Source organism: Hyla sarda, assembly GCF_029499605.1.
Source record: "Hyla sarda isolate aHylSar1 chromosome 7 unlocalized genomic scaffold, aHylSar1.hap1 SUPER_7_unloc_1, whole genome shotgun sequence".
Taxonomy (NCBI): Eukaryota; Metazoa; Chordata; class Amphibia; order Anura; family Hylidae; genus Hyla; species Hyla sarda.
Window position 1 is genome coordinate 535,452 of NW_026607617.1, and position 11,572 is coordinate 547,023.

General features: G+C 43.2%; 1 long non-coding RNA gene across 1 annotated transcript; it reads right to left on the minus strand.

The window, feature by feature from the left end:
- Window positions 1-416: 416 nt before the first annotated feature.
- Window positions 417-9,875, minus strand: LOC130298415 (uncharacterized). The gene is made up of 3 exons (XR_008849783.1): window positions 9,665-9,875; window positions 3,395-3,495; window positions 417-585 (listed from the first exon to the last, which is right to left on the minus strand). It is a non-coding gene; the product is annotated as an uncharacterized LOC130298415 (long non-coding RNA).
- Between the last annotated feature and the right edge of the window lie 1,697 nt (window positions 9,876-11,572).

An 11,572-nucleotide genomic window follows, 5' to 3' on the forward strand; every position in this document is an offset into this window, starting at 1 on the left:
CAACCAAAACCCTGCAACGTGATCGCAGGGATTCAGTGAGCTAAAATGGCGGAGAAGGGTCCCCTTACCAGTCTGCTGCTGCCAATCTCCAGTCTAATGATGTAGCCTGTAGCCATCAGTGGATGGCCGTTCACACTGTATAATGTGTGGTAAGCTGTAGGGGTGTAGGGTGAACAGGGGTGTTGCAGAGTAGTGATGCAGGGTGTAGCATTAACCCTTGATTGTTGTGACACCAGGGTGCGGGCTTCCTCTATGTATATGTTCTACCGCCACCCGTCCCAGGAACGATAGGGAGGAATAATGGATTGTCCACAGCAGAAGTTGTAGTAAACTTGGAATAACTTTACTGAAGATTTTATGCAGATGAAGATAACAAACAGTCTTTTACAAGAGGACCGGAATACAGGCTCCTCACAGGTTGGCTGGGACTTTGTTGTGAAATAAGCTTCGATTTTGCTGCACGCTGTTCCACTGAATTTAGGGGTAGGTTTAGGTTCCATAGTCACGTAGGATTGGTAAGATTGGAGTTGGATTAACTCACTGTTTAGAAGACTGCTGAAGTTGAAGGCTTCAGGCCTAACTTGACTTGAAGAATTGTACGGAGTTGAGGGAAAGAGAGAAGAGAGCGATTATTGGATACAGCGCCCCTATATACTGAAGGGGCAGGATCAAAGTTTATTGGATGGTTCCCAGACCTGTTGGTCCTGACCCAAAGCATTATGGTCACATCACATGACCCCATCACATGACCCAAAGGTCCTTGAACCTTGCATAACACAATTCACTAGTGATCACATGACCTACGGTCCTGTACATTTATTACACTATGACAAAATATATTAAATATGTACATTTTTGAATAGCATTGTGAGGCGACTAAGGGTTAACCCACCAGGAGAGCCCCGAAAGCATGGAGGAACTCTGACTGTGGGGATTTACGACGGGACCAAGTCCAGTACCAGGACACCACAAATGCGATGCCATAGGCGTAGCATTATGCAGTGAATGCAATCTTATTATATATAAAAGTCCCCAGGACTTAAAAGTGTAAAAAATAAAAAAAAAAATAAAATGTTTCTAAAATAATATAAACCCTCTTATTTTCCCATTTTACAAATAAAAATAACATATTTGATGTCATCTCCTGTACAATCTTCCAGGCTATTAAAATATAATAGTTATGATCCCACACAGTAATCGTAAAAAATAATAAACACCAAAAATACAATTTTTTTTATCACATATATCAGAAGAAAATTAATAAAAAATGTTCAAAAAGTAAAAAAAGTTTTTTACCCAAATATCCATGGTAAAATGAGGGTGCGTGTGTGCGCGCGTGTATACCCCGATACATCCCCAGGAAAGGCAGGGGGAGAGAGGCCGTCGCTGCCCGCTTCTCTCCCCCTGCCTTTCCTGGGGTCTAGAGCCCTGCTGCCGGCCCATTCTGTCCCCCTGACTATCGGTACCGGCGCCCCATTGCCGGCGCCGATAGCCAGAGGGAGAGAAGCGGCGCCAACAGCCAGGGGGAGAGAAGGGGCAGCGGCACCCATTGCCGGCGCCGCTGCCCGTTGCCTCCCCCCATCCCCGGTGGCATAATTACCTGGGTCGGGTCCGCGCTGCTGCAAGCCTCCGGCATCCGTCCCCTTCGTCGTTGCTATGCGCTGCACGGCGCATGACGTCAGTGCGCCGCGCTGTGCATAGCAACGACGCAGGGGATGCATGCCGGAGGCCTGCAGCAGCGCGGACCCGACCCAGGTAATTATGCCACCGGGGATGGGGAGGCAACGGGCAGCGGCGCCGGCAATGGGTGCCGCTGCCCCTTCTCTCCCTCTGGCTATCGGCACCGGTACCGATAGTCAGGGGGACAGAACGGGAGCAGCGCCGATAGCCAGGGGGTGAGAAGGGGGCAGACCCCAGGCTCTAGACCCCAGGGAAGGCAGGGGGAGAGAAGCGGGCAGCGACAGCCTCTCCCCCCCTGCCTTTCCTGGGGCGGTATAGGCGTATAACACGCAAATAGACTTTAGGCAAAAAATTTTAGCCTAAAAAGTGCGTGTTATACGCCGATAAATACGGTATATAAATCTGGTATTGTATTAATCACATTGACCTACAGGATAAAAGTTGCAAAACTGTAGTTTTCTTATTTCTGCTAACAAATAATAGTTTGTTGGTTTTGCAGAACATTTTATGATAAAATTAAACATGTCATTACAAAGTACAATTTGTCAGGTCTGTAGGTGGAAAAGTAAAAGGGGAAAAATGAGAACGCAAAAATGAGGGGTTGTTGTATTAAAGGGTTAATAATTACAGATTTCTCAAAATCAAACAACCCCTGAATATTATAATTCACTCCAAATGCAAAAATTCCAAAGACTGGCCTTAAGGTACTGCTTTAAAATCCCCAGGATCATATAAAACAGATATATTAGCAACAGAACTTGGACATAGGATAAGATGAAAATGCAATAGGATATACATATAATCAAGTCCAATAAAATGACCTCAATCATGTGTATAGTGTCTTATAAACACAGAGATATGGATAATCACACATTTCTGAGGCGTCTTCCATCTTCATCATTTATCAGGTCTGATGAAGAAGGGACACACCTCCGAAACACGTCTATTCTAAAGGAAGAATAAGTGAGCGCTCCACACGGAGAGAAAGAAGTGGGAGGAAAATTTGGCCTTCATGTGAGAGTAAGTTGGAATAAAATGGAGCACACTGACAGTGTTAGGCTGAACAGCACAAGCTGGGATGTGCATATATGGCTAAGAGCGTGTCAGAATAACACGGTTATACGGTACAGTAGACTTAAACTGCATACGGTAAAATACAGTAAAACTGACCAACCTGGTAACTCCCCCCAAAGTTTTTTTTTTTTTAATATATATTTGTTGCATTATGTCCGGACACAAGTGAATATTATGGACAAATGAGAGGACAGTCTGTATAATCTGCTATCACTTATCTTAACCAACCTGACATATACAGATGCCTATCACTCTACTTTCTGAGGACCCAGAATGTCAGGATAATACCAACATACTGTGCCCTAAGAATGTTATCACCTATTATACCTTGTAAAGAAGGATTTCATCTCCCCTTAGAGTATAAATTATTTCTTAATACAGAAAACAGGACAACTGATTCTATTGTTATACATATTGGACCCTTCTATGAAGCCTTCTGAACAGTTATTAATAGGCGGTGATTATCAGTATCTATGTGTTTATAAGCCTCTATATACACGATTGGGGTCATTTTATTGCACTTTATTAGATTTATAGTTTTATCCCGTTGTATTTTAATCCGATCCTATGTCTATGTACTATTGTAATGAATGGATTTGTTTTTTTCTGATAATTTCATTTACGCCTTCGGCTTATTTACCTGAAGACAATATTTGTCATCTTCATCCTGCAACATCAGAAGACGAGCGCACGAACCTTTGTTTAATGTTCCTCCTGTATTTACGTATGGAGCTTCTTCTGCTGGAATCAAAAGTCATCAAACATTAAACAAAGTAACTTCCTGCATTGTAATATAAAGTTATTATTATATAACATTCCCTGGCATCCTGCAAATGTTCCTAATATCTGATGCAATTCTGAATTCAGCTTCTTGGTCTTCTATTCTTTTACATTAACCCCTTAAAGAGGTACTCCGGTGGAAAACTTTTATTTTTTAACGCCTTGGGTACGGAGCCCATTATGACCCTAAGGACGGGAGCATTTTTTGCAATTCTGACCACTGTCACTTTATGCATTAATAGCTTTACTTTTCATACTGATTCTGAGATTGTTTTTTCGTGACATATTCTAATTCATGTTAGTGGTAATTTTGTGTCGATACTTCCATCATTTCTTGGGGAAAAATTCCAAAATTTGATGAAAAAATAGAAAATTTTGCATTTTTCTAACTTTGAAGCTCTCTGCTTGTAAGGAATATGGATATTCCAAATAAATTATATATTGATTCACATATACAATATGTCTACTTTATATTTTCATCATAAAGTTGACGTGTTTTTACTTCTGGAAGACACCAGAGGGCTTCAAAGTTCAGCAGCAATTTTCCAATTTTTCACAAAATTTTCATAATCGGAATTTTTCAGGGACCAGTTCAGGTTTGAAGTGGTTTTGAAGGGCCTTCTAATTAGAAAATCCCCATAAATGACCCCGTTATAAAAACTGCACCCCTCAAAGTATTCAAAATGACATTCAATAAGTGCGTTAACCCTTTAGGTGTTTCACAGGAATAGCGGCAAAGTGAAGGAGAAAATTCAAAATGCCCCCCAAATTTGTAACCCAATTTCTCTCGAGTAAGGAAATACCTCATGTGTATGTCAAGTGTTCGGCGGGTGCAGTAGAGGGCTCAGAAGGGAAGGAGCGACAATGGGATTTTGGAGAGTGAATTTTTCTGAAATGGATTTTTAGGGGCATGTCTCATTTAGGAAGCCAGAACAGCAAAAAAAAAAAAAAAAAAAAAAAACACATGGCATACTATTTTGGAAACTACACCCCCTCAAGGCACGTAACAAGGGTTACAGTGAGCCTTAACACCCCACAGGTGTTTGACGACTTTTTGTTAAAGTCGGATGTGTAAATGAAAAATTTTTTTTTCACTAAAGCGCAGTTTCTTTTCCCAAATTTACCATTTTTACAAAGGGTAATGGGAGAAAATCCCCCCCAAAAATTTGTAACCCCATCTCTTCTGAGTATGGAAATACCCCATGTTTGGGAGTCAAATGCTCTGCGGGTGAACTACAATGCTCAGAAGAGAAGGAGTCACAGTTGGCTTTTTTAAATCAAATTTTGCTGAAATGGTTTTTGGGGAGCATGTCGCATTTATGAAGCCCCTATGGTGCCAGAACAATAATAAAAAAAACACATGGCATACTATTTTGGAAACTACACCCCTCAAGGAATGGAACAAGGGGTGGTACAGTGAGCCTTAACTTGATTGACAAACTTTCGTTAAAGTGGGACGTGAAAATGAAACCTTTGATTTTTAACACTAAAATTCTGGTGTTACCCAAACTTTTCATTTTCACAAGGAGTAATAGGAGAAAATGCCAACAAAATTTGTAACCCCATTTCTCTCGAGTAAGGAAATACCTCATATGTGTATGTAAAGTGCTCTGCGGGTGCACTAGAGGGCTCAGAAGATAAGGAACGACATTGGGCTTTTGGAGAGCGAATTTTGCTGAAATGGTTTTTGGGGGCATGTTGCATTTAAGAAGCCCCCATGATGCAAGAACAGTAAAAAAAAAATCAAAAAAAAAAAAACAACACATGGCATACTATTTTGGAAACTACACCCCTCACAGAATTTAATAAGAGGTGCAGTGAGTATTTACACTCCACTGGCATTTGACAGATCTTTGGAACAGTGGGCTGTGCAAATAAAAAATTTTATTTTTAATTTTTACGGACTACAGTTCAAAAAGTCTGTCAGACACCTGTGGGGTGTAAATGCTCACTGCACCCCTTATTACATTACGTGAGGGGTGTAGTTTCCAAAATGGGGTCACATGTAGATGTTCTTTTTTTTTTTGCATTCATGTCAGAACTGCTGTAAGGATCAGCCACCCCTGTGCAAATCAGGCCTCAAATGTATATGAGCCATGTAGTTCGTCCGCAGAACATTTTTGGGGGTCTTTTTCTCCTTTTACCTCTTGTGAAAATGAAAAGTATGGGCCAACACCAGCATGTTAGTGTAACATTTTTTTTTTTTTTTTTTTTTTTACACTAACAGGCTGGTGTAGCCCCCGACATTACCTTTTCTTAAGGGGTAAAAGGAGAAAAATCCCCTCCAAAATTTGTAATGCAATTTCTCCCATAAGTGGCCCTAAATTATTGACTGAATATACGACAGGGCTCTGAAGTGAGAGAGCGCCATGAGCATTTTTTGAGACCTAAATAAGGAATTTGCAATAGGGGCGGACTCGGGTACAAGGATGGGGCTTGTCTCCACCAAAACCCTACAGCAGTGTTTCCCTAACAGGGTGCCTCCAGCTGTTGCAAGACTCCCAGCCTGCCAGGACAGTCTATGGCTGGGCAATACTGGGAGTTGTGGTTTTACAACAGCTGGAGGCTCCGTTTAGGAAACACTGCCGTATGAGACGTTTCTCATTATTATTGGGGGGGGGGGACGGGGGACGTGTAAGGGTGTGTATATGTAGTCTTTTACCTTTTATTGTTTGTTAGTGTAGTGTTTTTAGGTTATATTCATACAGGCGGGGGTTCACAGCAAGTTTTCCGCTGGGAGTTTGAGCTGCGGAGGAAAATTTGACGCAGCTCAAACTTGTAGAAGAAAACTCACTGTAAACCCGCCGTACCCTGTACATTCACATGGGGGGCACCAGCTGTTACAAAATGACAACTCCCAGAATGCCGTATATGCTGGGAGTTGTAGTTTTACAACAGCTGTAGGCACTCGAGTTGGAAACACTGAGTTAGGAAACAGCTGCTACAATTCCCAGCATGGCCAGACAGTAAGGGATGCGGGCGTGTAGTTCTGCAATATCTGGCCCTTCAGATGTTGCATAACTACAACTCCCAGCATGCCATGATAGTCTGGACATGCTAGGAGTTGTAGTTATGCAACAACTGGGGAAGAACAGTTTGGAGACCGCTAAGTAGGGGTTTCTAAACTGTAGCCCTCCAGATGTTGCAAAACTACAACTCCCAGCATGCCCAGACATCCTTTGGTTGTCTGGGCATGCTGGGAGTCGTAGTTTTGCAGCTTTTAGAAGGCCACAGAGAAGATCACTTACCGCGATCTTCGCTGCAGCCTTCTCCACGCCGCACTTTCTGGCCGCCGCCGCTCCTCCTGCTGCCGCAGCTCCTCCTGCTGCCGCCGCTCCTTCAGTATGCCGCCTCTGCCACCTCCCCAGCCTCCGTCGGTCCGGTAAGCCGGGCCATGCTGGGGAAATGAACTCTTACCCCCCCCGCCCCCTCCTGCCAATGGCAGGGGATAGGAGGGGGTGGCAGCACTTCCACCTTGCTCCAATCCTTTAGCATGGTCAGATCATTCCTGTTTTCCAGGCGATTGGATCACCAGTGACCCGATTGGCCCAGATCGTGGAAAATCGCAGGTCTGACATGGGGGGGGGGGGGTGGTCTCAGGACCCCCCTAGGCATTGCCACGGGATTCCTGCTGATAGGTATGCCCTTCGTCCTTAACCCCTTAAGGACGCAGGGTTTTTCCGTTTTTGCATTTTCCTTTTTTCCTCATAACCTTCTAAAAATCAAATTCCTAAAAACCTTCAAAAACGCTTTCAATTTTGCACATAAAATTCCATATGATGCTTATTTTTTGCACCACCAATTCTACTTTGCAGTGACATTAGTCATTTTTACCAAAAAATCCACGGTGAAACGGAAAATTCCTTCATTGTGCGACAAAATTGAAGAAAAAATGTCATTTTGTAACTTTTGGGGGCTTCCGTTTCTACGCAGTGCATTTTTCGGTAAAAACAACACCTTCTCTTTATTCTGTAGGTCCATACAAATAAAATGATCCCCTACTTATATAGGTTTGATATTGTCGTACTTCGGAAAAAAATCATAACTTCATGCAGGAAAATGTATATGCTAAAAATTCTCATTTTCTAACCCCTGTAACCTTTTTATTTTTCCCTGTATGGGGCGGCATAAGGACTCATTTTTTGCGCCGTGTTCTGAAGTTTTTAGTGGTACCATTTTTGTATTGATCCGACTTTTTGATCGGTTTTTATTCATTTTTCCATGATATAAAAAAAGGACCAAAAATATGCTATTTTGGACTTTGGAATTTTTTGCGCGTCACCATTGACCGTGCAGTTAAATTAACAATATATTTTTATAGTTCAGACATTTACGCAGGCGGCAATACCACATATGTTTATTTTTATTTTATTTTTACAATTTTATTCATGGGAAAAGGGGGGGTGATTTTTTTTCTCCCTTTTTTTTGCAGTGTTATAGCTTCCATAGGGACCTATAACACTGCACACACTGATCTTTTATACTGATCATTGTTATCCCATAGGAGAATATAACACTGCACACACTGATCTTTTATACTGATCATTGTTATTCCATAGGCGGATATAACACTGCACACACTGATCTCTTACAGTGATCATTGTTATCCCATAGGGGGCTATAGCACTGCACACACTGATCTCTTATACTGATCATTGTTATCCCATAGGGGGCTATAATACTGCACACACTGATCTCTTATACTGATCATTGATATCCCATAGGGGGCTATAACACTGCACACACTGGTCTCTTATACTGATCATTGTTATCCCATAGGAGGCTATAACACTGCACACACTGATCTCTTATACTGATCATTGTTATCCCATAGGAGGCTATAACACTGCACACACTGATCTCTTATACTGATCATTGTTATCCCATAGGGACCTATAACACTGCACACACTGATCTTTTACTCTGATCCCTGTAAAGTCATAGCTTTGCATGGATTAGCAAGATAGGGGCTCGATTGCTCAAGCCTGTAGCTCAGGCTTGGAGCAATCAAACGCCAATCGGACGCGAAGGAGCAAGGTAAGGGGGTCTCCACTCGTGTCCTAGTTGATTGGGACATCTCGATTTTATCATGATGTCCTGATCAGCCCGACTGAGCTGCCGGGAAGCGTTTACTTTCACTTTTAGACACGGCTGTCAACTTTAATCACCACGGCTAAAGGGTTAATAGCACGCGGCACAATGATCGGTGCTGCACACAAGTAGCCCAGGGTCCCGGCTATCATTAGCAACTGGGACCGACCCGGTGTGATGAAAGGTCACGGTGTGACCCCGTTTTAAACGCCGGGATCAGGTGTAGGGCGTACAGGTACGCCCTAAGTCCTTAAGGAGTTAAGTACCGGGACGCGAGGGTGTATTCATATCCCCTCCGTCCCCAACAGGTTAAATCAATTGGTGCCAGAAAGTTAAACAGATTTGTAAATAACTTCTATTAAAAAATCTTAACCCTTCCAGTACTTATTAGCTGCTGAATACTACAGAGGAAATGATTTTCTTTTTGGAACACAGAACTCTCTGCTGATATCTCTGTCCATTTTAGGAACTGTTCAGAGCAGCATATGTTTGCTATGGGACAGTTCTTAAAATGGACAGAGATGTCAGCAGAGAGCTCTGTGGTCGTGATGTCAGTAGAGAGCTCTGTGTTCCAAAAAGAAAATAATTTCCTCTGTAGTATTCAGCAGCTAATAAGCACTGGAAGGATTAAGATTTTTTAATAGAAGCACCGCACAGAGAACTGTGCACACCACGGACACTCAGCCATTGCGGGAGCAATACCCATCGCCTGAGTTACCATTTACAGACCGGTAACAATTTCTAATATTACAGACTGTTTGCTACTGTATCTAAAAGGGACATATCTACCCTAAATACCCAGAAGAGCAATTCTTTAATATATTTGTATGGTACAGATCTTACTCTGCTATTTTATTATCCTATGCCAGGTTTATAGTTTTAATTACTATTGCCTAAATACATTGTTAGGTTGCCTTTTAATATGTATGTTCTTCTCACAAGGGCCCTGTGAGAAGTGTCGAAATCTTATCTATATTTTATAATAAATGATCATTATTATTGAAGCACGATCCACGTATATCCATTTTTATTTACTCACCTAGAAGGTCCGGGCTACATTGTATTTTTTGGTTTTTCCCTTTCTAGCAATTAAGGTATAGTTGCTTGCCCAGTTTGACCTCGGTGCGTAATAGTTGTGAGCTGCACACACCTATATAGTTTTTTCTTCTTTAATTTACAGATCTGTTTAACTTTCTGGCACCAGTTGATTTAAAAAAAAAAAAAAAAGTTTTCCACCGGAGTACCCCTTTAAGGACACAGGTCTGCACAGGAGAAGAAACACAGAGAAGATAAGTGTTATGTGGAGGGGAGGAGGACTCTGTGCACGGGCCGGGGATGTATGGACTGCAGGGGAAGAAATCTCATACTGGGAATAATCTCTAAGGGGGAGATTTATCAAAACCTCTGCAGAGGAAAACTTGCCCAGTTGCCCATAGCAACCAATCAGATCGCATCTTTCATTTTTCACAGGCCTTCATAAAAATAAAAGAAGCGATCTGATTGGTTGCTATGGGCAACTGGGCAAGTTTTCTTCTGCACAGGTTTTGATAAATCTCCCCCTATATGTGAAGGGTGAGGGGGGACTCCTGAATGACGCATGCTGGCAGGGCCATTTGAAGGAATTTGGGGGCCCCAAGCAAAATGAACATGGAGGCCCCCCCCCCCTTCACGCACGTCACGCTCTAGGGCCGGCATCAGGACGTAGTAACACCGGCCCTTGAATGCTGGGAGCGCGACGTGAGCGAACGTCGATACAAGGCCCCCACATTAGGTGCAGCACAGTTCCCCCCACGTTAGGTTCGGCACAGTTCCCCCCACGTTAGGTGCGGCACAGTTCCCCCCACGTTAGGTGCGGCACAGTTCCCCCCACGTTAGGTGCGGCACAGTTCCCCCCACGTTAGGTGCGGCACAGTTCCCCCCACGTTAGGTGCGGCACAGTTCCCCCCACGTTAGGCTAGCAGTGTTCCCCCACATTAGGTGCAGTATAGTTCCCCCACATTAGGCAGTATAGTTCCCATATTAGGTGCAGTATAGTTCCCCACATTAGGCTGTAGTTCCCCCACATTAGGTGCAGTATAGTTCTCCACATTAGGTGCAGTATAGTTCCCCCACATTAGGCTGTAGTTCCCCACATTAGGTGCAGTATAGTTCTCCACATTAGGTGCAGTATAGTTCCCCACATTAGGCTGTAGTTCCCCCACATTAGGTGCAGTATAGTTCTCCACATTAGGTGCAGTATAGTTCCCCCACATTAGGCTGTAGTTCCCCACATTAGGTGCAGTATAGTTCTCCACATTAGGTGCAGTATAGTTCCCCCACATTAGGTGCAGTATAGTCCTCCCCACATTAGGTGCAGTATAGTCCTCCCCACATTAGGTGCAGTATAGTCCTCCCCACATTAGGTGCAGTATAGTTCTCCCCACATTAGGTGCAGTATAGTTCTCCCCACATTAGGTGCAGTATAGTTCTCCCCACATTAGGTGCAGTATAGTTCTCCCCACATTAGGTGCAGTATAGTTCTCCCCACATTAGGTGCAGTATAGTTCTCCCCACATTAGGTGCAGTATAGTTCTCCCCACATTAGGTGCAGTATAGTTCTCCCCACATTAGGTGCAGTATAGTTCTCCCCACATTAGGTGCAGTATAGTTCTCCCCACATTAGGTGCAGTATAGTTCTCCCCACATTAGGTGCAGTATAGTTCTCCCCACATTAGGTGCAGTATAGTTCTCCCCACATTAGGTGCAGTATAGTTCTCCCCACATTAGGTGCAGTATAGTTCCCCACATTAGGTGCAGTATAGTTCCCCACATATTAGGTGCAGTATAGTTCCCCCCATATTAGGTGCCGTATAGTTCCCCACATTAGGTGCAGTATAGTTCTCCACATTAGGTGCAGTATAGTTCTCCACATTAGGTGCAGTATAGTTCTCCACATTAGGTGCAGTAT